General features: G+C 43.0%; 1 protein-coding gene across 1 annotated transcript in view; it reads left to right on the top strand.

The window, feature by feature from the left end:
* Positions 1 to 4,804: 4,804 nt before the first annotated feature.
* SLAMF9 (SLAM family member 9) overlaps positions 4,805 to 26,502 on the top strand; it is a 40,437-nt gene continuing 18,739 nt past the window's right edge. The window contains 3 exon segments of the mRNA XM_057556477.1: positions 4,805 to 4,994; positions 25,117 to 25,158; positions 26,280 to 26,366. The gene's annotated coding sequence lies outside the window, so the exon portion shown is untranslated.

The raw sequence follows: 26,502 nt of genomic DNA, 5'->3' as shown, positions 1-26,502 counted from the left end.
AGTCTAGGGAGATACCCTGCTGCTAGGTTATATACATAACCCTGTAATAAACATCCTTGTACCTACAGCGTTGCCTACATCACTGAGTATTTCCTTTTATATCCCAGAAGTGGATTTTACAAGGGTCAGAGAAGTATTTCAGAACATTTGACTGGCATTATCAATTGTCTTCCCCGAAAGTGGTAGCAATGTTACTTTAAACAGCCAACTGTCTTTCCCCAAACTGGGTATTATCATTCTTTCTTTCTTTTTTTTTTTCACAGTTTATAGTTTAAAAAGAGCACAAAACCATTTTTATTTTAATTTTTGATCATTACTTGTGAGGTTAAACACTTTTCTGCCCATCTGCTTTTTTCTTTTATGAATCGTCTGTTTCTATCCTTTGCCTATTTTTCCTAATAGGGGGTTCATCTTTTTCTTATTGATTTTTGTAACCTCATAAAATAAGGATATTAACTCTTTGTTGGTTAATATATTGCAGGCATTTTGTCCTAATTTGTCACTTGCATTTACTTTTAGCTATGGTGTTTTGGGACCAAGAGATGCTTTAAATTTTCATGCAGTCAGATTTGTCTGTCTTTTCCTTTATGGATTCTACATTTGATGTTATAGTTTAAAAGAGGTTTCAAAAGCTACGATTTTGAGTTTTTGTCTAGTCCTTTTATGATTTCATTTTTTAAAATGTTCAATTCTTTATTTCTTTTGGAATTTATTTTGATATAAGGAATGAGGTGGAGCTTTAGCTTAACTTTTCTCCTGAAGGCTAGCCAAATATCTCAGCACCCTTTATCAGATAATCCACCTTTCTCTATTGATTGTAAATGCCACCTCTACATTATACTAGATTATATTAAATGCTCATGTGTATGTTGGTCTGTGCTTTGCTGCCAGAGACACCCCAATATCCCTTCTCCCCTTCATCTTTAGTAATAAAACTTCCTAATTTAGCTGGACACCTGATTCCCCTAAATCAAAACTATGTTTCCCAGCCTCCTTTGCTGATAGGCGTGGTCACGTGGCTATGTTCTGGTCATCGATATATAAGGGGAATTTTGTTTGTAAATTTCAGGATATGTCCGGAATGAAAAGGGCCATGCTCTTCTTTAGATCTTTTCCTGCTTTCTGACAACTGTAATGTAAATGTGATGACAAGCACTCTGGCAGCCATTTTGGACCATAAATAGAAGTTACTTGTTGAGCACTGTTGCAAAATAGAAGAAGTCTTGGTGTCTGAAGAGGTCTTGATGACTTTCTATCAGCTGTGGATTGCTTATCTTTAGACTTCTAATAAACAAGAGAAAAATAAACTATTTTGTATAAATCATTGTTATGTTGTTTTTATTGGTCATTGCAGTTGAACCTAATTCTAACTGATGGGACTTTTCATTAGATTCCACTGGTATCTGCATATTCATGTAACAAGGCTATGAAATTAGATTTTAACACTGTAACATATTTTAATATGTGACAACGCATATACCTCTCAAAATGTTTTGTTAATTATTCTCGTTATTCTTCTTGATACATTTTATGGTAAATAAGTCAGTTTGCAAACAAAAAACTCATTTGGGATTTTGATTAAAATTGCATTAAATTTGTAAGTGAATATAAAATCACTGACATTTTCACAATACTGCATTTTACCATCCAGGAATATGGTAGTCTCTCTCAAAGCTTTTATTATATTCCTCAATATAATTTTTCCTTATATCAGTTCATATACTTTAAAAAAAAATTATTTATTTATTTATTTATTTTTGGCTGCATTGGGTCTTTGTTGCTGCACGCGGGCTTTCTTTTTAGTTGCAGTGAGTGGGGGCTACTCTTCATTGCGGTGCGCAGGCCTCTCATTAAGGTGGCTTCTTTTGTTGTGGAGCATGGACCCTAGGTCTGCCGGCTTCAGTAGTTGTGGCACATGGGCTCAGTAGCTGTGGCTCGCAGGCTCAGTAGTTGTGGCGCAGGGGCTTAGTTGCTCTGCACATGTGCGATCTTCCCGGACCGGGGCTCGAACCCATGTCCCCTGTACTGGCAGGCGGATTCTTAACCACTATGCCACCAGAGAAGCCCCATATACTTTTTATATTTATTATTGAGCATCTTTTTTTACTGTTTATATTGCAAGTGGAGTTTACCCCCATGAATTATTATTCTAAAATATAGCTGATTTTTGCAAATTTATATTGTGTAGAGAGTAGGAAAAAAACAGATTAAAAAAAGAAAAAGCAACTCAGCTACTACTGCCTCCTTGGGGAATGTCATACCTCATCTCTGGGGTCCATGGTGGTATGTCTTAAACAAATGCCTCCATTGGCATTTATGGTTGAGAAAGTCACAGCCTGACATTTGGTTTGGGGAGACTCAAGGAGGCCTGAATGACATTATTATAAAGTGAGAAGAATTTTAAGTGTCTGTGGGGAGGCTGGGAGAGAGGTTGAGGGGTCAAGAACAGAAAGGTGAGAGGAGTGTGAGGAATGTCTAGAGAGGGATTGGGAGAAGGACTGGAGAGAAAGAGGTGGAGACATGAACGCAGCCAGGCACCTAAGGAGGAATAAGACCAGTGGGAACGTCCCCATGTTGAGGAATGGAAAATGCATTTTTAGGACAATGATGACTTATATTCAATATTGTCACCCACACTGTTCTTCAATAAATAAACCTCTTTATTTTCTCAGTTGCTTTGATAAAAAGTCTGCTGTATATAACAGGCTGGGATTAACAGTGTTTTGAATGAAGGAATAGGGGCAGTGTCCAGTGTAGGGCTAAGAGATGATGGAAGAATTAAATTGTTATGAGAGGCAAGTTAACAGCAAAGACTAAGAACCTGGTGAAGTCCAGGAGTTACAGCAAGAGGTAACCAGGAGAAATACAAAGTCCCCTGAGAATATTATTTAATTGGAAGTGAAATCGTGTAACTAAGAGATTGGGACTTGAACCCATGGGCTGGGACTCAAACCCATCTAAAACCCAGATTGGGACTTGAATCCATAGTCTTTTTAAAATTTATTTATTTTATTTTATTTATTTTATTTTTGGCTGTGTTGGGTCTTCGTTGCTGCGCAGGCTTTTCTCTGGTTGTGTTGAGTGGGGGCTACTCTTTGTTGCAGTGTGCGGGCTTCCCATTGCGGTGGCTTCTTTTGTTGTGGAGCATGGGCTCTAGGCACGTGGGCTTCAGTAGTTGTGGCATGAGGGCTCAGTAGTTGTGGCTCATGGGCTTAGTTGCTCTGCAGCATGTGGGATCTTCCCGGACCAGGGTTCAAACCCATGTCCCCTGCATTGGCAGGCAGATTCTTAACCACTGCACCACCAGGGAAGCCTGAACCCACGGTCTTTTAACTGAGATCACACACCTGGTCTCAGGACTTAATGAAGCTCAGGTTTTTGATGTCTCATCACAGAAAGAATTCGGTGAGAGGCAAAGTGATAGGTAAGAAGTGGATTTATTTAGAGAGAAACACACTCCGCAGACAGAGTGCGGGCCATCTCAGAAGGCAAGAGCAGCCCCAGGGTACAGGGTTGTCAGTTTTTATAGGGGTGAGTAATTTCACAGGCTAATGAGTGGGAGGAGTATTCCAGCTATTTTGGGGTAGGGGCCGAGGTTTCCAGGAATTGGGTCACTGCAGACTTTTTGACCTTTGATGGTCGGCCTTGGAACTGCCAAAGTGCCTGTGGGTGCGTTACACTGAGTGCATACTGAGGCTCAAGGTCTAGTGGAAGTCGACTTGGACCATCTTGGACATATTTGGTTCTAATCAGGTTATGTTGTGTCCTTGGGCTATGTCATTCTTATAAAGATTGTGCCCTGCCCCCTTCCCTCCTGTTTCAGAGGGACCCTGGATTTTCTACATGGGATGGAGGACCCAACTGTTTTCTTTGAATTGTAGAGAAAGGTAATCCAAGAAGGCTGATGACTTCAAGATATTCTGGTTGCAGAAATCTAGGTTACAACTATACTTCATTACCTTATTTTGTGGTTGGTTTTCATTTATTTTTTGGTTGATATTAAGAGACTAAATATACAAACGGGGGACTTCCCTGGTGGTGTAGTGGTTAAGAATCCGCCTGCCAATGCAGGGACCTTCCTGGTCTGGGAAGATCCCACATGCCATGGAGCAACTAAGCCTGTGCCCCACAACTACTGAAGCCTGCGCGCCTTAGAGCCTGTTTGCCACAACTAGTGAGCCCACGTGCTGCAACTACTGAAGCCCACGCACCTAGCTCCTGTGCTCCACAACAAGAGAAGCCACCGCAATGAGAAGCCCGCGCACCACAATGAGGAGTAGCCCCCGCCTGCTGCAACTAGAGAAAGCCCACGTTCAGCAACGAAGACCCGAAGCAGCCAAACAAAAAGGAAAGAAAAGAAAAAATATATACAAATGGAAAATGGTCAGACCATAGATAACCATAACACTCTGACCCATAACCTTTGTAGCAACCAACCTGGAAAGTCAAACCAGACCCTCTGCAGCAGTCAGACCAGAAAAGTCAGGACTTGGTCAATGGTGGCCATTTCCCCAAATTTTTGCTCCTGATTCTGTAACTGAGCAGGACCCTGTGGGGCTCCTTGGCACAAAAGCCTTTCTGTGTCCCTGTTTCTTTTTTGTAGGAAATAGACTTCATTCAGCCTCCATGACCTTCTCTGAGTTTCAAAGGGCAGGTTCAAACAGTTGCTAATCAGGGAAGGGAGGGGATGCAGAGACAAGGGAGGAGCAGACAAGAAACAATCGTGCAGCCTTGGGGCAGGGTCCTGGTTCCCCTCAAGGGAGATACATAACAATACCTTTGAGCTGTTTTGCAGATACTGAAACCCCCACCAGCTGGAAGAAGTTTACTGTCTGCTGCCCACTAGCAGGTAGACCCCAGACCGGTTGGAACCAGAAGGTTGATGATGCTGACTCCCAATTACCTCACCACCAACCAATCAGAAGAATGTCCACGAGCTGATCATGCTCTCCTCTTTGAACCATTACTATAAAACTCCTCACTACCCGCTCCAGGTCAGTTTTGAGGGCATTAATTAGCCCACTGTGACCCCCTTTGCCTGGCAAACAATAAAGCTATTCTTTTCTACTTCACCAAAACTCTGTCTCCAAGGTTCAGTTTGGTACCAGCGTACAGAGGCTGAATTTCGGCTACAATTCCAGCTCAGGACCAACCAGAGAAAGTCAAATATGCTCCCCAAATCAATCACATAGGATGAATCTAGTTAGCCTGGCTTCAATGTCCCCATGCCAACAACCTCCTATCTGAGCATACTTGAAACCTCCCCTCTCCCGTTTTTTTTTTTTCACTGTAAAGCTTTCCTGCTTGCATTTGAGTTCCACCAAACCCAAGTGAATGTGACTGACTCCCCTCTGAATACCAAGCTCTGAATAAATAGCCTCCAATTTGTTTTCATTTGGGTGGTCTTTATTTTCACAATATTCTTGGGTTTTACAGGTAGGCAACTATGTGAACTGCAACAAAGACTTCTCTCTTTCTGATAGCTATACATTTATGTCTTTTTTCTGTCCTATTGCATAGAGTTGCAACAAAGTCATATAACAATGACAATAACAACTATCATTATCTTACTCCTTACTTTATTGGGAAAGTCTCTAAAGTTTTGCCTTTAAATAACAATATTGCCTAGTGGTTTGAAATGGATATTCCCTCTTCTATTAAATAAATACATTTTCATCTCCAGTCTATTTAGGTTTTTCTCTTTTAATATCAGAAAATGATGTTTTTACTGTATTGAGTTAATCTTTTTATTTTTCCCCTTATGGGTAATAACATATTAATAGATATTCTAATTTTAGTCCTTGTAGTCTTATAAAAATAAACCTACTTGATCACAGTGCATTATTCTTTTAACACACTGCTGCATTTAATTGGCTAATATTTTATTCAGGATTTTTGCATCTATATTCATAAGTCAAGTTAGTCTGTAATTTTCTCTTTTTGGTGCTATTTTAGTCAGATTTTTGACTTGGAATCTATTTCATCTACTATTAATATTGTAGATTTTTTTGTTAGCATGAACAACTGGCTGTTGGTTTGAAATATATGTTTTTTATCATATTAAAAGATTACACCTAGACCTACCACATTTGGAGGATGGATTCTTTGGCAATGATTTCCAATTTGTTCCATGTTTGTTAGTCTTTTCAGACCTTCTACATTCTCTTGAGTCAATTTTGATAATTTCTATTTTCCCATAAATTTACCATTTCATTAAGATTTTCAAAATAAGTTGGCATGAAGTTTTATATAGATTTTTAAAAAAATTTAGTCTCTATATGTGTGGTTATAATATTTAGTTTTGATCTGTGGCTATAAAATATCATTTTTAATTGGGTGTAATTTTTTCTCCCTCTATGGGTACAAGACTTTGTCTTGGATATTTATTCAACGTACAGTTTAGGCTTCCCTTTGAGAAGGATTTGAGTTCAAGTAGTTTATTTGGTTTATTTGGTTGATGCAAGAAAACACTAGAGGGGAGCGGGGAGGTGACCCAGGGGAAGGAAGTCGGCCAATAAAGGATGAGTCGTTCAGCCAGGCACTGCTGTGGGGACGGGAACGTGATCCTGGGGAACTCGGGAGTAAAGGCATGCCTCAGAGAGCTCCCACCAGAGGTGTGGTGGCGTGGAGGTATTTACACACACAGCTCCTGACAGTTAGTGGTCGAGGGTTACTGTGTGTAGAAATGGGGTGGGTTGTGAGTGTCAGCGTGTTCATTCCCTGGCACTTAAGCCCGTCTTGGGCACAAGCAGAAAGGCCTCCCACAGTCTTAGGAAAAGCTGTCATACAAAGGGATGCAGATACTGACACTGGAATTCCTTTGGAAGACACAAAAGTGATGATTCCCTGGGCGTTGGGACAGGCACAACAGCTTCTGCTATGTACACCCTCCGGGGCTTATTTATTAATTCTGTTCTTTCATAGGTTTCTAATTAATTTCATCTTTTGGCTTTATTAATTTATTGCTTCTGTTTTTTTATCTTATTTTATTTTATTTTTTATTTATTTATTTTTAGCTGCGCCACGCAGCTTATGGGATCTTAGTTCCCCAACCAGGGATTGAACCTGTGCCCTCGGCGGTGAAAGCATGGAGTCCTAACCATTGGAGAGCCAGGGAATTCCCTATTTCTTCTGTTTTTTAAACTTTAATGTTCTTCTTTTCAACTTCTTGCATTATGTGCTTACTTCATATATTTTTACTTTCTTATTTGATAATATTAATAAAAGCATTTCAGATTGGTTATGAGGAATAATTGAGAAACTACATGTAAAAGTGCTTAGTGCAGTGTCTGTCACGTAGTAAGTGCTCAACAAATGTTAATTACTATTTGTATTGGCTACTTTGAAGTAGCCTCTGATTACACATTTGGCTTTCTCCTTTTGGTGTTAATATGTGGTATTGTCATTATCATTATTTTTGAAGCGTTCTTTAAATTGTGGTTTAGGTTTCCTCTTTGATCCATGGATTATTTTGAAGAGTTTTTTCATACCAAGTAGTCAGACATTTTTTTGGTTACAGATTTTTCCAATTTCTAGTTTTATTGTATGTGGTAAAGGATACAGCCATGTGTAATTTCTGGGTTTGGAATTTTGTTAGAGTTTTTTGGTGGTTTAATACACATCCATTTTTTTTTTATATCTTTACTAGAGTATGATTGCTTTACAATGTTGTGTTAGTTTCTGCTGTACAACAAAGTGAATCAGCTATATGTATACATATATCCCCATATCCCCTCCCTCTTGAGCCTCCCTCCCACCCTCCCTATCCCACCCCTCTAGGTCGTCACAAAGCACCGAGCTGATCTCCCTGTGCTATGCAGCAGCTTCCCACTAGCCATCCATTTTACATTTGATAGTGTATATATGTCAGTGCTACTCTCTCACTTCGTACCGGCTTCCCCTTCCCCTGCTGTGTCCTCAAGTCCATTCTCTACATTTGCATCTTTATTTCTGCCCTGCCACTAGATTCATCAGTTCTGGTTTTTTTTTTTTTAGATTCCATACATGTGCATTAGCATACGGTATTTGTTTTTCTCTTTCTGACTTACTTCACTCTGTATGACAGACACTAGGTCCATCCACCTCATTACAAATAACTCAATTTCATTCCTTTTTATGGCTGAGTCATATTCCATTGTATATATGTGCCACATCTTCTTTATCCATTCATCTGTTGATGGACACTTAGGTTGCTTCCATGTCCTGGCTATTGTAAATAGTGCTGCAATGAACATTGTGGTACATGTATCTTTTTGAATTATGGTTTTCTCAGGGTATATGCCCAGTAGTGGGATTGCTGGGTCATATGGTAGTTCTAGTTTTAGTTTTTTAAGGAACCTCCATACTGTTCTCCATAGTGGCTGTATCAGTTTACATTCCCACAAGCAGTGCAGGAGGGTTCCCTTTTCTCCACACCCTCTCCAGCACACAATCCATTTTTTAAAATATTCCATAGACACTGAAAAAGAGAGTGTATTCTTTTTAATTTTTTTCATATTTGCTAAATGTATCTCAGCAATGAGTTTTGTCAGAGGTTCTACATCTTTATGTTTGTTTACTTGATCAGTTAAGAACTGACAAAGTCTCCATAGCAATTGTTTTTCAGTCATTTTCCTCTTATCATTCAGAAACTAAAGGTTTATGACAAGCATATCTTCATTGCAGATCTTGGTTTTCATTAATTATTTTTTATTTTGTGTAATAGTTTAGGACTATAATTTTCCTTTTCTAAATATATCTTTTCCCATCTTTTTATTTTTTTTATGTATTCTTTTTTTTTTATAGCTACTTTATTTATTTATTTATTTATTTATTTATTTATTTATTTATTTTTGGCTGTGTTGGGTCTTCGGTTCGTGCGAGGGCTTTCTCTAGTTGCGGCAAGCGGGGGCCACTCTTCATCGCGGTGCGGGGACCGCTCTTCATCGCGGTGCGCGGGCCTCTCACCACAGCGGCCCCTCCCGCCGCGGGGCACAGGCTCCAGACGCGCAGGCTCAGTAGTTGTGGCTCACGGGCCCAGTCGCTCCAGGGCATGTGGGATCTTCCCAGACCAGGGCTCGAACCCGTGTCCCCTGCACTGGCAGGCAGATTCTCAACCACTGCGCCACCAGGGAAGCCCCATCTTTTTATTTTTAAACATGCCGAGTCACTTTGTTTTGGATGTGCCTCTTGTGGACAATATATGGTTGGATCAAATATAAGAATCTTTGTCACTTCAAAGGGAAATATAACCTATTTAGATATATCGTGTCACAACTAATCTGTTTGACTTTCTGATGAATTTATCTGGATCCCTTACTGAGGTATAATAAGAAAAAACTATTTGATCTTTGTCCCTGATTCCTGGCAGAGACCTAAAACCCATGGAATTTCCCAAGTGATAGAGGTGATAGGAGCATCTTCCCATAATCATAAGGAGCCCCTTTCAACTAAGTTCATGCTAATAATGTGACTCTTGGCCAGCCCCTAGATAGCTTCAGGATGGGGGTTGGTGCCAGAAAGAACAAGGCAGGATTAAACACTTGGAACTTTCAGCCCCACTCTGCCCCCTCTCACCCTCTTCCACCCAACCTCCTGGGAGGGGAGAAGGGTTAAAGTTGAGTTAATTACCAATGGCCAGTGATTAATCAATCATGTCTATATAATAAAACCTCCGTAAAAACCCTTAGTGACATGGTGCAGGGAGCTGCCCAGTTGGCAAACACAACCGCAGAAGGTGGCACATTCCAAATCCACTGGGACAGAGGCTCCTGTACTCGGGAATCTTCTGGACTCATCCCACGTATCCCCTCATCTGACTGTTCATTTGTGTGCTTTATAAAGATAAAAGATAAACTGAAACATTTTATAATTTTTAAGAGTTTGAGCAAAAAATCCATTGGAATGGGGCAATGCCAAACTGGAAGAGGTCAGGGGTTTTCTGCCTGTACAAGCTCAGGGAGTGACTTAGAGAAGGTGCCAAAGAAAGGAAATTATTTGATTGGCTGTAGCTTAAAGCCTGACTGGCTGTTTGTGATCGGTTGTCCTTAAGCTTTGATTTCATAACCTGAAGGCATTTCCAGGCTTTGATTTTGGTTTGTTTACATAGGCTGCCATGACAATAGAGCCATCTCAGTCTGATGGCCTCCTTCTTTGATTAATTTAACATAATAAACTGTAATAATAAATGTAGAATTTTCCTGAGTTCTGTGAGTTGTTCTAGCCAATCATGGAACCTGGTGGGAATGGGGGTGGGTTGTGGGAACCCCTGACTTTGTAGTCAAGTTGGACAGACGTGTTGGACAGACCCCAGTCTTGAGGCTGGTGTTTCTGGGACTGAGGCCTGAAACCTGAGGAGTCTGCATGGGCTCTGTGTACTTAGTGTCAGAATTGAATCGTGGGGCACCCAGCTAGCATTAGAGAATCAGCGATTTGGTTGGTGTGAGAAAAAAACCTCATGCTTGGCAAAGATGGAAATCTATTTTCAGTTTAAGTGTTTGCTAATATTTTAAAAATACTTGCTATTTTGACTATAGGGATTGGCCCAGACCAGTCCCTACACAGCCTTGTTGATGGTGGTGCTACGTGGAAACCAGACGGGATTCATGTTGCTTTGTAACAAGGCTCTTCATTGCTGCTGCTGCTTTTTGTTTGCAGTAGCTGTTTATGCCTGGGCTTTTAAGCCTGGCTTCTCAGGAAGTTACTATGCTACAGAGCTCAGAAGTATTCCCTCTGACCCTTTTCCAGACTGTGTCAGGGCCTGCCCTTGTCTCCAGCCTTTGCCTCTCAAACTGGGAGTGTCTCAAGCTCTTCCCTTCTGTTGTTACAGAACTAGGTGATGATGGAAGTTCTCTTCTTCAGGAAAGAGAGGGGAAAAATCACCCTGAAGTTTTTCTTCAGTCTAGTCCCACTGAACTTCATCTAGTGTAAATGCATTGAAGTTTCTGGAGTGTGGTTGGGACTCTTCTTTGGACCCCGGTCAAAGTATAATTTTCAAAATGATAAAAGCCTAACTCTCATGCATATATGAAATGAATCATGTCAAAAATTTTATTCAACTATCTCATGAATTAATGTGGGAACCAGTAAGACGTCAAAACTGGTTCAAAGAGCATTTGAGAAACTGAATATGCAGATGTATAGATAGACAATTTAATAAAGAAATGTTAGGTTAAGATTGCTGGGTTAGATTTAGACACAAAATGTTTTAAAGTGTTATAGGGCAATAAACTGTAACCTTTGGGGTTATCTGTTCTATTTGACAATAAATTATTCACATTTTTAAAAATTAATTAATTTATTTATGGCTGTGTTGGGTCTTCGTTTCTGTGCAAGGGCTTTCTCTAGTTGCGGCAAGTGGGGGCCCCTCTTCATCGCGGTGCGTGGGCCTCTCACTATTGCGGCCTCTCCTGTTGCGGAGCACAGGCTCCAGATGCGCAGGCTCAGTAATTGTGACTCACGGGCCCAGCTGCTCTGCGGCACGTGGGATCCTCCCAGACCAGGGCTCGAACCCGTGTCCCCTGCATTGGCAGGCAGATTCTCAACCACTGCGCCACCAGGGAAGCCCCAGTTATTCACATTTTTTAGTGGACAAAAACTACAAGTTAACTTCTTAAGTATTGTAAAATAACCTAATCAATAGAAACCAAGCTCAGCACTGAACTGAAAGAACACTTTAAAAAATCTCTTTTGCCTAGTTCCAAGATACAGATTGTTTTTGTGACAGACGTGCTGTTTTTCACTTTTCGCTATCATTATTTCTGGACTGGGTAGAGGTAGAGGGTGTCCTCAGTCCTTATGTGGCCATCTTACACAGAGGACCGAAAGAAGTATTTCTTGTTCTGCTGCAGCTACCTCCTGAGAGAGTGTTTTCATTTCTCTTATTAATGGATTATTGGCAGACTCAGTAGAGTCTTGGCTAAACTAGGGGTCTTAAATTATAAAAGAAGCTTCTCCAAAATTTAACACAAATGTCTTATTAATTTAAAAATGCAAACACAAAAACTCAAATAAAGAAGAATTACATTATATACTCGTTGAAGTTAAGTAAGTCCAACTATATACTGAGCAAGAGAATACTTTACTTAGTAAAAGAATTTCCACCTGCTATTTCAAATTCAATGAATATGTACCACAGAATGAGGGTGAGAGGGAGACACAAATTGGCTTTCATTTTCATAAATCTCAGTTTTCTTGTGTGAGTATCTTAGTATGCTGAGTGTGATTCTCATGTTTAAAAAACACATATATTTTGGAACCACATGGTCCCTAAATGAAAGCCACCTACTTCAACTGGTATCATAAATTCCAATGTAGAAGAAAAGAATCTAGCTGTGAGTGTCAGCTTTCCTAAAGGATTTTCATGGGTAATTTTAACACTATGTTTGATTTGCCGCATACAAAGTCTGAAGACATGGTATTAGTTTTCTATGGCCACATAAGAGATCGCCACATGAGCAGCTTAAGAACACACACATATATATTAGCTCACAGTTTCTGTGGGTCAGGAGTCCAGGAGTGGTTTAGCAGAGTCTTCTGCTCAGGGTCTCCCAAGATTGCAGTCAAGGTTTCAACTGGGCTGTGTTTTCATCTGGAGGCTCAACCGGGGGACAATCTGCTTCTGAGCTCATTCCACTTGTTGGCAAATTTCATTACCTTGTGGTCATAGGACTGAGGGCCCTGTTCTGAGTTCTTTGCCATGTGGGCCTCTTTAAGACAGCTCTTACTTTATCAAGTCAGCAAGGAGTGTCTTTCTGACCTCAGAGAAGGCCTAGTCCTCTCTTAGGGGCTTTCACCTGATTAGGTCAGGCCCATCTCAGATGATCTCACTTTTTATTTACTCAAAGTAAACAGTTTGAGGACCTTAATTACCTCTGCAAAATTCCTTCACTTTGCCATGTTCTATGGGTTGGAAGCAAATCACAAGTCCTGCCCACACTCAAGGGGAGGAGATTATGCAGAACCTGGACACCAGGGGACAGGGGTCATAAGGATCATCCTAAGGGTCTACCTGCCACAGACCTTAACCCCCCAAAATAATCAGGGCCCAGTCAGGAAAACAGCAGCCATGCTAGGTATTCTAACAGAAAATATTTAATGTAGGAAATTGGTCAAATAGTTACTAGAGGACTAAAAAATTTTTTAAAAAAGGAATAGTGAGGTAAGAAAGAAAATAAGTGCAGGAAGCATCTACCTCTATGGCTGGGGGATGAGGGGTGAGGTCAGTGTTACCAGGACCTATGACCTTGGAGGAGAGGCCCACACTGCTGAGCCTTAACCTCAGAGTAAAGTCCCACCTCTGTTTTTCAAGGAGGCAGCAGAGCTGGCTCAGACCTCTGAGGAGGGGGTGCTGTCTGGCTCGTGCTGGTACCTCTGAGGTGGAGTCACGAGGCTTGTCCTGGGAGTGTGGAAAGAAGCTGTACCAGGTTGACTTGCTGCTCGGGTGAAGGGCCGTTGCTGGGCCCACCTGCCAGGAGGTGCAAGCCAATAGGAAGAGTATCTTCCCTACTCCTGCCTTCCAGTCTCTCTCTAGCATCCCTCCTGGCCGAACCTAACAGCTGCAAGCCAGCAAAGGAGAAACAAAATTTGGAAGGCACTCAGCATCACAAAACAAATATGAAAGGGTAGATTTGGAACCTACACACAATAGCTTGTTAACCAGCATATACTTTCCCTAGCTAAGACTGCTGAAACCTAGGTCCAGTAGAAAATCCTGGCCTTGGCCTCCTGTCTAATACTGACAGTGCTGGGATTTTAGGTGGTCAGTGAGTAATACCTCTCTCTTCCCTGCTTGAGTTCTGAACCAACCAAGTCAGAGTATCAGCAGTTAGAAGATGGAGATAAAAATATCAGCTTTATAACTAACAAAGTCTGTGCTGTCAGGTATGTAGCCAAATGTGCTTGCAAACATGCCCAGACCCAAACTTCCTGCCCCAAGCTTCAGACTTCCCCTTTGGATTCATGAGAATATGTGTTCCCAGGCAGCCCATAAGTTCCAATAAGAGACAGAGAAACATCTAAGTGAAGCCCACCCTTGGGCACAGTGCCTGGAGGAGCTGAGAGGGGCCTGGGGGTATTCTCTGGTAGAGGGTCCTCTGCTAGGGAAGGTGAGGAGATTTGGAGGCATATTTGATCATAATCTGGCTCTGGTTAGAGATGTTGTAGAAATACAGATTATTTTTTCTCTTAGTTGGAGGTATTGTTTTTAGATTGTGGTAAAATATCTATAACATAAAATTTACGAATTTAATCATTTTTAAGTATACAGTTCAGGGACATTAAGTGCATTCACATTGTTGGCAGCCATCTCCAGAACTTTTTCATCTTCCCAAATTAAAGCTCTGTACCCATTAAACAAGAAGTATCCATTACCCCCTCCCTTGTGCCCTGGAAACCTGTAATCTATTTTCTGTCTCAGAAACTGACTACTCTAGCCATATAAGTGGAATCATACAATGATTGTCCTTTTATAACTGGCTTTTTTCACTAAGCATAATGTCCTCAAGGTTCATTCATGTTGTGGCAGGTGTCAGAATATCCTTCCTTTTTAAAGATTGACTAATATTTCATTGTATGTAAATACCACGTTTTGCTTCTCTATTCATCATTGGTGGGTTTCTTTTACCTTTGGGTTTCTTTTACCTTTTGGCTATTGTGAATAATGCCACAATTCACATGCTTTGAACATGGGTGAACAAATATCTGTCTGAGTCCCTGCTTTCAATTCTTTTGGGTATATACCCAAAAATAGAATTGCTAGATATACGGTAATTTTTTAAAATTAATTAATTAATTAATTAATTAATTTGGCTGCATAGGGTCTTAGTTGCGGCACCCGGATCTTCATGGCGGCATGTGGGATCTTTCGTTGCAGTGCACAGGCTCTCTGTTGCGGCGGGAGGGCTCAATAGTTCTAGCGCGTGAGCTCATTAGTTGTGGCATGTGGGATCCAGAAAGCGTGGGCTCAGTAGTTATGGTGCATGGGTTTAGTTGCTCCACGGCATGTGGGATCTTTTTTTTTTTTAATTAATTTATTCTATTTATTTATTTTTGGCTGCATTGGGTCTTTGTTGCTGTGCGCAGGCTTTCTCTAGTTGTGGCGGAGGCTACTCTTCGTTGCGGTGTGTGGGCTTCTCATTGTGGTGGTCTTGTTGCAGAGCACAGACTCTAGGCGCGTGGGTTTCAGTAGTTGTGGCTTCCGGGCTCTAGAGTGCAGGCTCAGTAGTTGTGGTGCATGGGCTTAGTTGCTCCGCAGCATGTGGGATCTTCCCGGACCAGGGCTCGAACTCGTGTCCCCTGCATTTGCAGGTGGATTCTTAACCACTGCACCACCAGGGAAGCCCCGGCATGTGGGATCTTAGTTCCCCAACCAGGGATCGAACCCATGTCCCCCACATTGAAAGGTGGATTCTTAACCACTGGCTCACCAGGGAAGTCCCTCTGGTAATTCTATTTGATAAGGATTGTGAAGACTATCCAGAGGTACGGGCAGAGAGCCTGTGAAGTGCACATCACCCAGTCTAAAGGCCTCTTAGGTACACACTGCCCACTTGGCCCTGAGTCTGCTCCTGCTGCCTCTTCAGGCCCACAAAGTGGGGAAGGGGCTTCTCGGGGAAAGGAGCCCACGTGCTCCTTAGGCATGGGGTGGTGAGCTCCACCCTCAGGAATGAGGGCAGGGACTGGAGTCCACTTGAGTCCCCATCATCCAGGGACTAGCTGTGGGACTTGAGGAAGATTCTGGAGGCCTTGCAGCTTGCCAAGCTTTGTTATTTTTGCCATCCTTTGCCGTCAGTATCAGTGTAATGATTGGCAGTAGAGCCTTTAAGATGGGGGTCAGCTGTGTGTATGTCTTTTTTTTAAAAAAAGTAATTAATTAATTAATTTGGTTGCACTGGGTCTTAGTTGCAGCATGTGGGCTCCTTAGCTGTGGCTCGCGGGCTCCTTAGTTGTGGCATGCAAGTGGGATCTAGTTCCCTCACCAGGGATCAAACCTAGGCCCCCTGCATGGTGAGCTCGGAGTCTTATCCACTGCGCCACCAGGGAAGTCCCAGCTGTGTGTATGTCTTTAGGGACAACTGGAGAAGGAAGCTGGGAGGCCTTTTTCTGGTCTAGGGTCACTCTTGGGGTGAGGGTGAAGAAAGGAAAGCAAGCTGAATCCCTGATGGTTGCAGAGGTTTAACAGTCGTAAGACCCGTGCACCGTTTCTGGACAGAGTTAAATTTTCTATTCAAAAGAGTCACCCAAATTGTGGAATTTCAAGAATGGGGGCAGACTGTTGGGTAAACATTTTGGAGCAGATCGCAGGGATTAAAAAATAGTGTATGGTATGGAGGGAACAGGCTCCTGCTAAGCCACGTGGGAGGATGGTGCTCTGAGCACACTGGATGTCTCAAAGAGAAAGTGACAACTACCTCCTTCTGCCCTGGGGCAGGGACCCACACTGTGTCTGAGGCTAATTGAACTTAACTCTCTTGGTTTAGCTGGACCTGGCAGTCAAGAATTAAGGGTGCTCCCAGGAATGTCTCTTGGACAGCATCATAAAGGTACAAAAAAGAGGAAGCAGATGAGTGCCAGCGGCATTTGTAAAGAAGTCAGTGTGTCCTACTGCTTTCCCTGAATGCTCAGGGCTTGCTTTTGTGTGTTCTATTCAGCAAGGTTCAGAAACTCAGAGCGCTCTGTCTGGTGGAAACATAATACGAACCACACACAGAAATTTAAAGTTTCTAATAGCCACTTTGATATAAAGGTAACATACAGGGAAAGGGAAACGGGTGAAATTAATTTGGATAATATATTTTATGTATCCACTATACCCAAAATATTATCATTTCAACCTGTAATCAATATCATAATTATTGAATTATTTTGCATTCTTTTTTTTTTGTACTACGTCTTTGAAATTTGGGTATATTTTACACTTGTGGCATACCTCAGTTCAGACCAGCCGCATTTTGTGTGCTCAGTTGTCACATGTGGCTTGTGGCTACCATATTGGACAGTGCAGCTCTAAGAGATCCAAGGATATTTATAATAGCAAGCATTTATTGCACAACTACCATCACATGTATTAAATCATTTAATCCTCATAGTGGTACTACAAAGTAGTTGCTATCTACTAAGGAATACGGATGTATCCCTTGGTTTGTGGCCCCCTTCCTGCATCTTTAAAAAGCTGGTGATATAGCATCTTCTGTCTCTGATCTGCTTCCCTCTACATCCATCATCACCTGGCCTTCTTCTGACGCTGACTTCTACTGAGTCCCTTTCATAAGGACCCTAGTGATTACCTCAGGCCCTCCCAGTAATCCCAGGATAACCTCCCCATCTCAAGATTCTTAATTTAATCACATCTGCAAAGTTTCTTTTGCCATGTAATGTAACACTCACAGGTTCCAGGATTAGGGTGTGGGCATCTTGGGGGAACACTGTTCAGCCCACACGGAGTGGACTTTGTTTTCATAATCATGTAAGGAAAACGCTGCCCTGAGACCACACTTCTTCTACTTCCTCTTCTCATGGTCTGTGTAGTCAGCTCACCCTGCTCCTAGAGACCCTCTCCTTTGCTCCATCAAATCTGAAGCACTGGCTGCTGCTGGGACAAGTGTGGCCATGCTTCTCCTGGCGTCCTGGTCGCTTGCCGCTGTGAATAACCCTGCTGGGACTTCCATGTGTCTCTTCCTTGAGGGAACTGGTGACTTGTGAGGAGCCTTCTTCCTGCCTTTTGCTTCTCATCTTGGGGGAGCGGAGAGAGGAGACTGACCAGAATCACTAACCAGAGGAGGCACCTCTATCTTCTTACAAGGGACCTAAAAGCTCATCTAGCCTCACCACCCTACCCCTGCCCTGCCAGCATCCACCACCCTGCTCCACTAGCCAACACTGACTTTCCACCCAAACTCAACCTCTCAAGTAAGTCATTACCTTCCCAGCAATGTCTTTCAAGTGAATTCATTAAAGTCCTTTATTTTCAAGTAATAGAAATAGACTCGAATGAACTTATGCAAAAAAAGAAAAAGTGGCCAGAAAACCTCTCCTTGGGAAGATCTGATCTCTCGTTTCTTGGCAACCTGAGGACTCCTTCCCTGGGAAAGGGAAATTTTCCCTCTCCATTTCTGACTCCCAGCACATATTCAGTGATTGTGATACTTCAGTCCATGGCTCCTCCAACACTCATATGTACCTCTCTCCATTCAAGAGATGAAGAATCACAGACCCTGTGATGGCAAAGGGAGGCAGACCCTGGGTGGGAGGGTAAGTCGATAAGAGAGGAGCCTGGCCAGAGTGCTGATGACTGACCAAGACATTTGCTTTCATGTGTTATATTTAATATTGTGTGTGTGTGTCTGTATGTACACATATAGATATACTTAACATTACACAAAGTTTGGGCACCTGCTGTGTGTTAGGTATTGTGCTGGTGTTGAGGATACAGAGATAACTTTACTCCTACCTTAAAGTTTTCCCTAAGATACAAGGAACTGCAGGACAGTTTGATAAATGCCATAAGAGATATTAGTGTTGGGTATAAAAATAGCACAGGGAGAGGCACGATTTCCTTTGCTTGACTGTGTCCAGGACATTTGAAGTGGGTCTTCATAGGAATTCAAAGATCACTAGGTGGGGTGTGTGTGTGTATGTGTGTGTGTGTGTTTGTGTGGTGGTAGTGGTCGTGTGCTGGGAATGGAAAAGAATGTTCCAGGAGAAAGGAATTATATGGCCAAAGTCCTTGATGTGAAATGACACTGAAGTTTAGAAAAGTGCAGGTAGTTCCATATGGCTGTCAGGAGGGGCATTTGGGGTGGGGGGGTATGAGAATGGAAAGTCGAGCACAGGCTGAATATGGAGAGACTTAAGTCTTTTAATTTCATCTTGTAAGTGACCAGGCATCTTGGAAAGCAGGGAGTGTGACAAGAGTTGAATTTCAAAAGAAGGAGGACTCTAGCAGTGTGGAGGATGGATGGAGGGAAAGGAGACCAGAGGCAGTGAGATTCTTTAAGAGAAGTAGAGACCAAGACAAAAGTCGACATGCAAGAGAGTCACTGGGGGAAACACCACACCAGTGATGGATAAAGAGGAGGGAGCAGGAGTAGGTGAGGAGAGCCATCAGACATAATGCAGGTGTGACACCTGTGAAAGGGGGTGGGGGGAAGGGGAGAGGGTTGAGTAAGAGGAGCCTCAGACCACAGTGCAGCTCTGAGAAAATCTCAGCCAGGTCAGTGGGGTGTCCAATAGCAATGTCCCACGTCAGGCACAAATGGCCTGTGTCTGGCACCCTGCTGTGCTCATCACTAGCTGGGAGCTGCCTGGGGGTGGGGCAGTGTGAACACCTGATGCACCCAGAGGTGCAGCAGCTGGAGGCTACCAGCCAACCAGGCTCCTAGCAGCAGATCTGAGTGTACTTTCCCCAGCACAGAGATGACTGCGGCAGCCCAGTCTGAATTAAGGCAGTTTTGGGGGAATGGAAAAAAAATGTGAAAGAGGGGTTGACCTCTTTAGCACCCCTGGTCTGGGTAGGCTGTTTTCTGCCAGCTTCCTGGAAGGGCTTAGGCTGTTCTCTCCTGTGTGTGTGCTTGCTGCCCCCTCTCCTTTTCCAGTTGGCGTTTGAAATCTTCCTCTTTTTCTTGAGCACACCACAGCCTTGGTAGATGTATTAGTCAACTTGAGCTGCCATAACAAATACCACAGAATGGGGGCTTAAAGAACAGAAATGTATTTTCTCAAGTTCTGAAGGGTAGAAGTCCAAGATCAAGGTGTTGGTGGGTGGGTTTCTTCAGAGGCCTCTCTCTTTGGCTTGTGGATAGCTGCCTTCTCACTGTGTCCTCACATGGTCTTTCCTCCTTGTGTGTCTGTGTCCTCATCTCCTCTTATAAGAACACCAGTCTCATTGGATTAGGGCCCAGCCTAATGACCTCATTTCAACTTAATCACCTCCTTTAAAGACCGTATGTTCAAATATAGTCACATTCTGAAGCACTGGGGGTTAGGACTTCAACATATGGATTTGGGGGGACATAATTCAGCCTATAACACTGAGCTATCTCACTTTCTATTGTGCTGAGACTAAGCACTAAGCACTAAGACTAAACATTTTACCAGAATGTTTCCAGTTTTCTTTCTTTGTCCTCAGGACTTTTCTGCATGCCCAGTTTCTGTTTTTCTTTTCTTTCTCTTTTGCACTGCTTGTCAGCTTCTGCTTTTAATTCCATTCTTTTCCATCTACTCGAGGGTCTTGTCCTATCAATTATTCAGCATTTCCCATTCTTCCTTCTGTTTACCAGTGTCCTCAGGGCTACTCCATTATTTAAAAAAAAATCTTTCAAGCTTGTTACCTCCCCTCAACTTTCTCCTTCCATTACAGCCTGACTGAGATGTTCATGCTCTTCTCCTCTGTTTCCGTATCGCCTGGTTTATTCTCTGTGCACTTATGTTATTTTATATACATATACAAAATATATAGGTTTGTTCTTAAGCGTGAATGTGCTTATGCTGAACAGATTGTTTTCCAACTTGTTTGTTCACTTAAAATTGTCTTTGAGATCTTTTTATATCAGGATACACTGATCTATCATACTTTATTTAGTTTGTGCTTGTGGGTTGGAGGTAGGTAGGAACATCAGTATTCCTTTCTGGAAAAGCATTAACATCAGGCCTCAGGGACAGCCTGGTTGCTGAGCAGGGCCATCACCCCAGAATGGCTGCTTATTTGGGGGAAAGTCAATGGAGGAAAGCTGACTGGCTGGGAGGAGGCCTGCTGGAAATGCCTTGGTTTTAGATAAAAACCTACTTGTTATTAGCTATAGCCACCATGCTGTCCACTAGATCCTCAGAACTTACTACTGAAAGATATTAGTTTACTTTTTAAAAAAAAATTAACTAATAACTGTATTGTATACTTGAAGTTTGCTAGAATTAGATCTTAAACATTCTTACAGAAAAAGTTACGAGGTGATAGATGTGTTAATTAATTTGATTGTGGGAATCATTTCACAATGTATAAATATATCAAATCATCACATTGTACACTTTAATATATTACAGTTTTATTTGTCAATTATATCTCAATAAAGCTGGAAAAAAGTTTTAAAAAATTAAAACATTAAAAACCTACCTGTCGGGCTTCCCTGGTGGCGCAGTGGTTAAGAATCCACCTGCCAATGCAGTGGACACGGGTTCGAGCCCTGGTCCGGGAAGATCCCACATGCCATGGAGCAACTAAGCCTGTGTGCCACAACTACTGAGCCTGGGCTCTAGAGCCTGTGAGCCACAACTACTGAAGCCCACGTGACACAACTAATGAAGCCCGTGTGCCTAGAGCCTCTGCTCCGCAACAAGAGAAGCCACCACAATGAGAAGCCCGCACACCTCAATGAAGAGTAGCCCCCGCTCGCAACAACCAGAGAAAGCCCACACACAGCAATGAAGACCCAACGCAGCCAAAAATAAATAAATAAATAAATTAATTAATTTTAAAAAAAAACCTACTTGTTACCAGCTGAACTGTGCACACTCCCCCCAACCCCCATACGTATGTTGACCTCTTAACCCCCAGTATCTCAGAATGTGACCATATTTGGGATAGAATCTTTTAAGAGGCAATTACATTAAAATGAGGTCATTAGGGTGGGTCCTAATACAACATGACTGATATCCTTAGAAGAAAAGGAAATTTGGACACAGACGTGTACAAAGGGAAGACACAGGAAGAAGAACGCCATCTACAAGCCAAGGAGAGGGACCTGGAATAGATCCTTCCCTCATAGCCCTCAGAAGGAACCAACCCTGCCGACACCTTGATCTTGGACTTCCAGCCTCCAGCAGTGTGAGACAAGAAGTTCTGATTATATAAGCCACTCAATTTGTGGCACTTTGTTACAGCAGCCCTAGCAAACAAACACACTATAGTAGTAGGTAGGTCCTTTCAGATTGATGGAAAAAGAGAGGCTCAAGCTTAAAGAGCTTGAGTGACAGTGATTTATTTTAAGGCTACAAGGACAAGTAAGGAAACTGTCTCAACAGTCTCACAGTCAGGTCTCACAGAAGAGGGGGAATTACTCGACAGCAGCTCTGATTGTCCCCTCAGAAGCCAATGTCTGCTCTAGATATAGCTGTTCTCCTTACTCAGCTTCTCTCTCTCTTCTGTCTTTCCTTCTTCTACTTCTGTTTCTATTACCTCTGCCTTCCCTGGTCTTTTACTGTTTTGTATTCAAAACTCCCCAGAGAGAATCTAATTGAGAAACTTAGCACTCTATGATAAGGAGCTCTCCCATAAACCCACGTGTCTTGCCAGTTCTTGATCCTTGGTCCAGTCAGTTGTGGCCAGGGTATCAGGATCATAAAACTCAAGGCATGGCGAATTTTGGTGGTATATCAAGACAGAAGTGATTTCTTCTGAAGGATGCCATGGATTTGGTAGACACTGATAATATCAAAAACTTCTCTCCAGTCCATCCATTCCAACATGGCCTTGGGAGGGTCTATGAGTTTGTTAGGGCTGCCATAACAAAATACCACAGACTACATGGCTTAAACAACAGAAATTTATTTTCTCACAATTCTGGAGGCTGGAAGTCCAAGATCAAGGTTCCCAAGGTTCCAGCAGAGTTGGTTTCCTCTGAGCCCTGTCTCCTTGGCTTGCAGATGGCTACTCTTGTGCTGCCTCTTCACAGGGTTGTCCCTCTGTGGACGAGCAGCCTTGGGGTTCTAACCTTTTCTTCTTATGAGGACACCAGTCAGACTGGATTAGAGCCCACCGTAACAGCCTCATTTTACTTTAATCACCTCTTTAAAAAAATCCTATCTCTAAATACAGTCACATTCTGAGGTACTAGGGGTTAAGACTTCAACTTATGAATGGGATGGTGGAGAGAGTGGACACAATTTAGCACATAACAGAGGGTAAGCAATATCCCACCTCTGTTACCCTCTCATGCATGAAGAGGCCCTAGTCCTTTGGTGTATGTGTTGCTCCTCCTTCCTGTGATTCCTGCTTCTGCCATCTGACAAGGAAAAGGAGAATCAGATGGGTCCAGGAGACGTGGACACAGACAGTGTTGGAGAAAGACATGAGAAGAGTTGGAGAGTGAGAAGTACACATATTAAATAGGCCTGAGATCTCCAATTAGCTCTTAATCCTCAGGAGACTCTGTTGCCCATCAAAGGAGGGCCTGGCACTTGGGTAATGTGGTTGGGTACCATTCTATCACTAGTCACTTTCAAGAGAGAACAAAGGCAGCCATGGTTGAAAGACCAAGAGGATGAGCAGTACCAAGGCTGGTGGAGAGGTTAGGGATATGGCAAATGGGAAGAGGCTGGGAAGAGTGGCCAAAGGAAGAACACTAAGCCACATGAGAAGGTTAGTCTTTCTAAGAGCAGAACCAAAGACTCAGCTCATTGTGGAGAGATGTCTGTGCCCCAGAAGCCCAAGTGTGCCTAGGAATCATGGTTCTAGAGGGTGGTTAAGGATGAGCTCTCAGAAGCAGAAATGGGAAAGAACAGAAGACTCATTGTAAATCGGCTCTAAACTTCCTTTGCCTTGGTCTTGCTCAGAGGTCCTAATCTTCTCTCTCATCTTCATTTTCCACTAACTTCCCATTCCTACCTTATGATTCATCCAGACCTGACCACCTGATATTTCCTAAAATATATTGTGATTTCCCATCTCTGTGCCTTTGTTTATGTCAGTTCCTTCACATATAATTTATTTTACTTATAGCTGCCTCTAAATCCCTTCTCCATGCCTGCTGGGCCCTGCAACTGGGTGGGCTATCTCCCTTCATTGAACTCACCCAGTACTCTGACACTTTGCTTTGTGTCTCCATATGTATTTTGTCCTGCATGGTAGACTGCCTGGGAAAGGGGACAGTTATATGCAATGTTGCGTCCCCAGTTTCACCTAGCACAGTGTCCTACATATAGTAGAATGAAATAGATCTTTGTTGAGTTAAATTGAAGTAGAAAAAAATTGCCTTATGTTATTTTCTCTAAATCATTCATGGTAAGGAGTCCCATGAGAGTCTCTTCCAGTCAATAAAATATGTTTTTGGCTACCATACTTTGACGCTTAACTCCTGGCCTTGGAAGCTTAGGTTGATTTAAACCTCTTAGCTTTAAATGCTTAAACTTGCACATTTACCAAAATGAGCTCATAGCTTCATCTCATCCTGCTTACCCAAGGAGATTTACATTTTTTTCCTAAACATTTACAAACACATTAGAACAGTTTTTAAGCAGAGATATGCTGTAGTTTCCTCTTATCTTCCCAGCAGTATTTGCATATTAAAGAAGAACTTGGGGGAAAGTAGTGACAACCAAAAATAAATCAGTGGCGGGGGTGTGGTGGTGGGGGGGTGGCAGGGGGAGCGTCTAAGAGAGCTGTGCTTGAGAAGGATTTCTCTAAAACAACTCAGACTTTACCACCTAGGTAGCTTTCTACTCCTGATTTGTAAACGGTATTATAACTTCTGCCTACCCACACCAGTTTTGCAAGGTTTTCTACTCATGGCCACACTAAGTGAGACAGAAACTCGGAAAATTGAACACCATCAAATAGAAGTTAAAAGGAAACAATACCAACAGCATTGATGAGATGCATTTAAGGATGTACAAGGCTCATGTAGTGCCTCATGATAAATAAGCATAAGTGAATCCTCTATCCTTCAAAACGAAAAGCAATCTGTATTTTCACACAGTCATATGAAGTATTTTCTGGGGTCAGCTTGGGAAACGATGGTTTGGAATGGGAGAAGCTCCCCTTCCCATGAGAGGAGAGAGCCAGTTACAGCTCAGTTTACAAGGAAATATTGCCTTCTGTGATAGTAACAAAAACTCAGAACCTCTGAAGTTGGGCCTGGAACAAGGATTTCCTGGTGAGAGGACCAACTGGGCCACAGATCTGAGGTTCTTTTGGCTTTTGAGGTTCACCTTCTCTTGGGGGCTCTCCTTGGTGACCACTCCCAATGTCTATCATGCTGGGTTTTGGAGAGCTCTGCTTCCTCTTCAACACACGGCTGAGCTGGGCTGAAACCTTCAGACAGGTATTTACTAAAGGCTAGGGTAAGCAAAAGGGAAACAAAAAAAAAAGTACCAGGAATCTGTCTTGTAAGATATAGTTTAGGCATCTTTATCTGCCTCCCTTCTTAGGTCCTGGTCTGTTTGGATGCCATCCTAGCAGCTGTTATCCAGGTGACTACAGTCGTCCATTTACCTCCTTCAAGTTGGAGCCAGGCTCCTAAGAGATGAAGAGTCCTTTCCACGTGCTGAGACCCACCTCATCAGATCTGGTGTCCTGTATGAAGATCCACGTTTACCCTCATAACTGACACCAAAGTCAGTTATCCTTTCTAAAGTCCCCACCCCAAGTCTTGTCCTGCCTGTTGCTTCTTAGAGGATGAGGCAGTTGTCATTTAAGTCCCATCTGGCTTCCTTTCCTCATTCCTCCTGAAGCAGGGAGGATGGGGAGTGGGGAGAGGTATGCCATGGGCTGGCTCCGTGGACACCCTAAAGCCATGATGATCAGATGCCGGGCGGAAATGTTCCTATGAAGCTTCTCAGGAACTATGACCAGTTGGGAGTGGGGAAGCGGTGGGGGCTGGCACTTCCCAAATGTGTGTAGGAAGAGGGAGTAAGGGGGCTCACTCATCCTCCTGTATCCACCATTCCCATGTTGAATCTCTCTTTCCATCAGGAAGTCCTTATTGTTGAATCTAACCCCCATCACTTTTCTCCATTGCAGAGCCCTGTGATGGAAAGTTTGGTGCGTCCTTAGTTTCATGTCCTTGCTGTTTCTGTGTGTATGGCTGTATTCACGTCCCCTTCTGACCACCCAGACTAGAAATGTCTGTCTGAGGGGACAACCGTCCCGCTGAGTTTGCTTCAGCCCCTGACTCTAAATCAGTCAGTAAGGCTGGCTTCATGGTGCTGAGCTGGAGCTTGTGTGCCCATCTGTGCTGAGCCATATGCCAGGTCTGAAGGCATGGGAGGTCTCAAGGTCTCTTCCCTCCTGCAAATGGCCTTGAACCCACCCCCTCCTTCCCAGTGCCCAGTGACGAACATCTGTGCCTGGGCACATTCTGCTTTTCTCTCTCAGCCACTTTCTCCCATTCACACCAGGCCTCTCCACCAACTGAAGTCCTAGCCTTGCCTGCAGGAGCTATAAGATGCGTGACTGGCTTTGCTGTGAGCTCAGCATACAGGACAGAACAAATCTTTCCCATAACTAGAGAGACAGAGCATGATGCCAGCAAAAATCCCTTCTTTTTGTCTCTGAGTGAAGACTGTATCTGCTCACCTTATGTGTCTTCCAGCATGACCTGGGACCTCGGCCTGTAACTCCAAGGACTCTGGCCCAACCCTGCTTTGTGTCTCTCCTGTCTTCTGCCACCAACAAGAATGTAAGCCTATGGTCAGCTGTCAGTCTTCTCACTTACTCATCCTGCTCTGCCTAAGCTGCGGTTGCCCAGATTCTTTTTTTTTTTTTAATCAGACGCGCAGGCTCAGCAATTGTGGCTCACGGGCCTAGTCGCTCCG

Source organism: Balaenoptera acutorostrata, chromosome 1, assembly GCF_949987535.1.
Source record: "Balaenoptera acutorostrata chromosome 1, mBalAcu1.1, whole genome shotgun sequence".
Lineage (NCBI taxonomy): Eukaryota > Metazoa > Chordata > Mammalia > Artiodactyla > Balaenopteridae > Balaenoptera > Balaenoptera acutorostrata.
The sequence above is the reverse complement of the archived record's forward strand: the minus strand, read 5'-3'. Positions and strand labels throughout refer to the sequence as shown.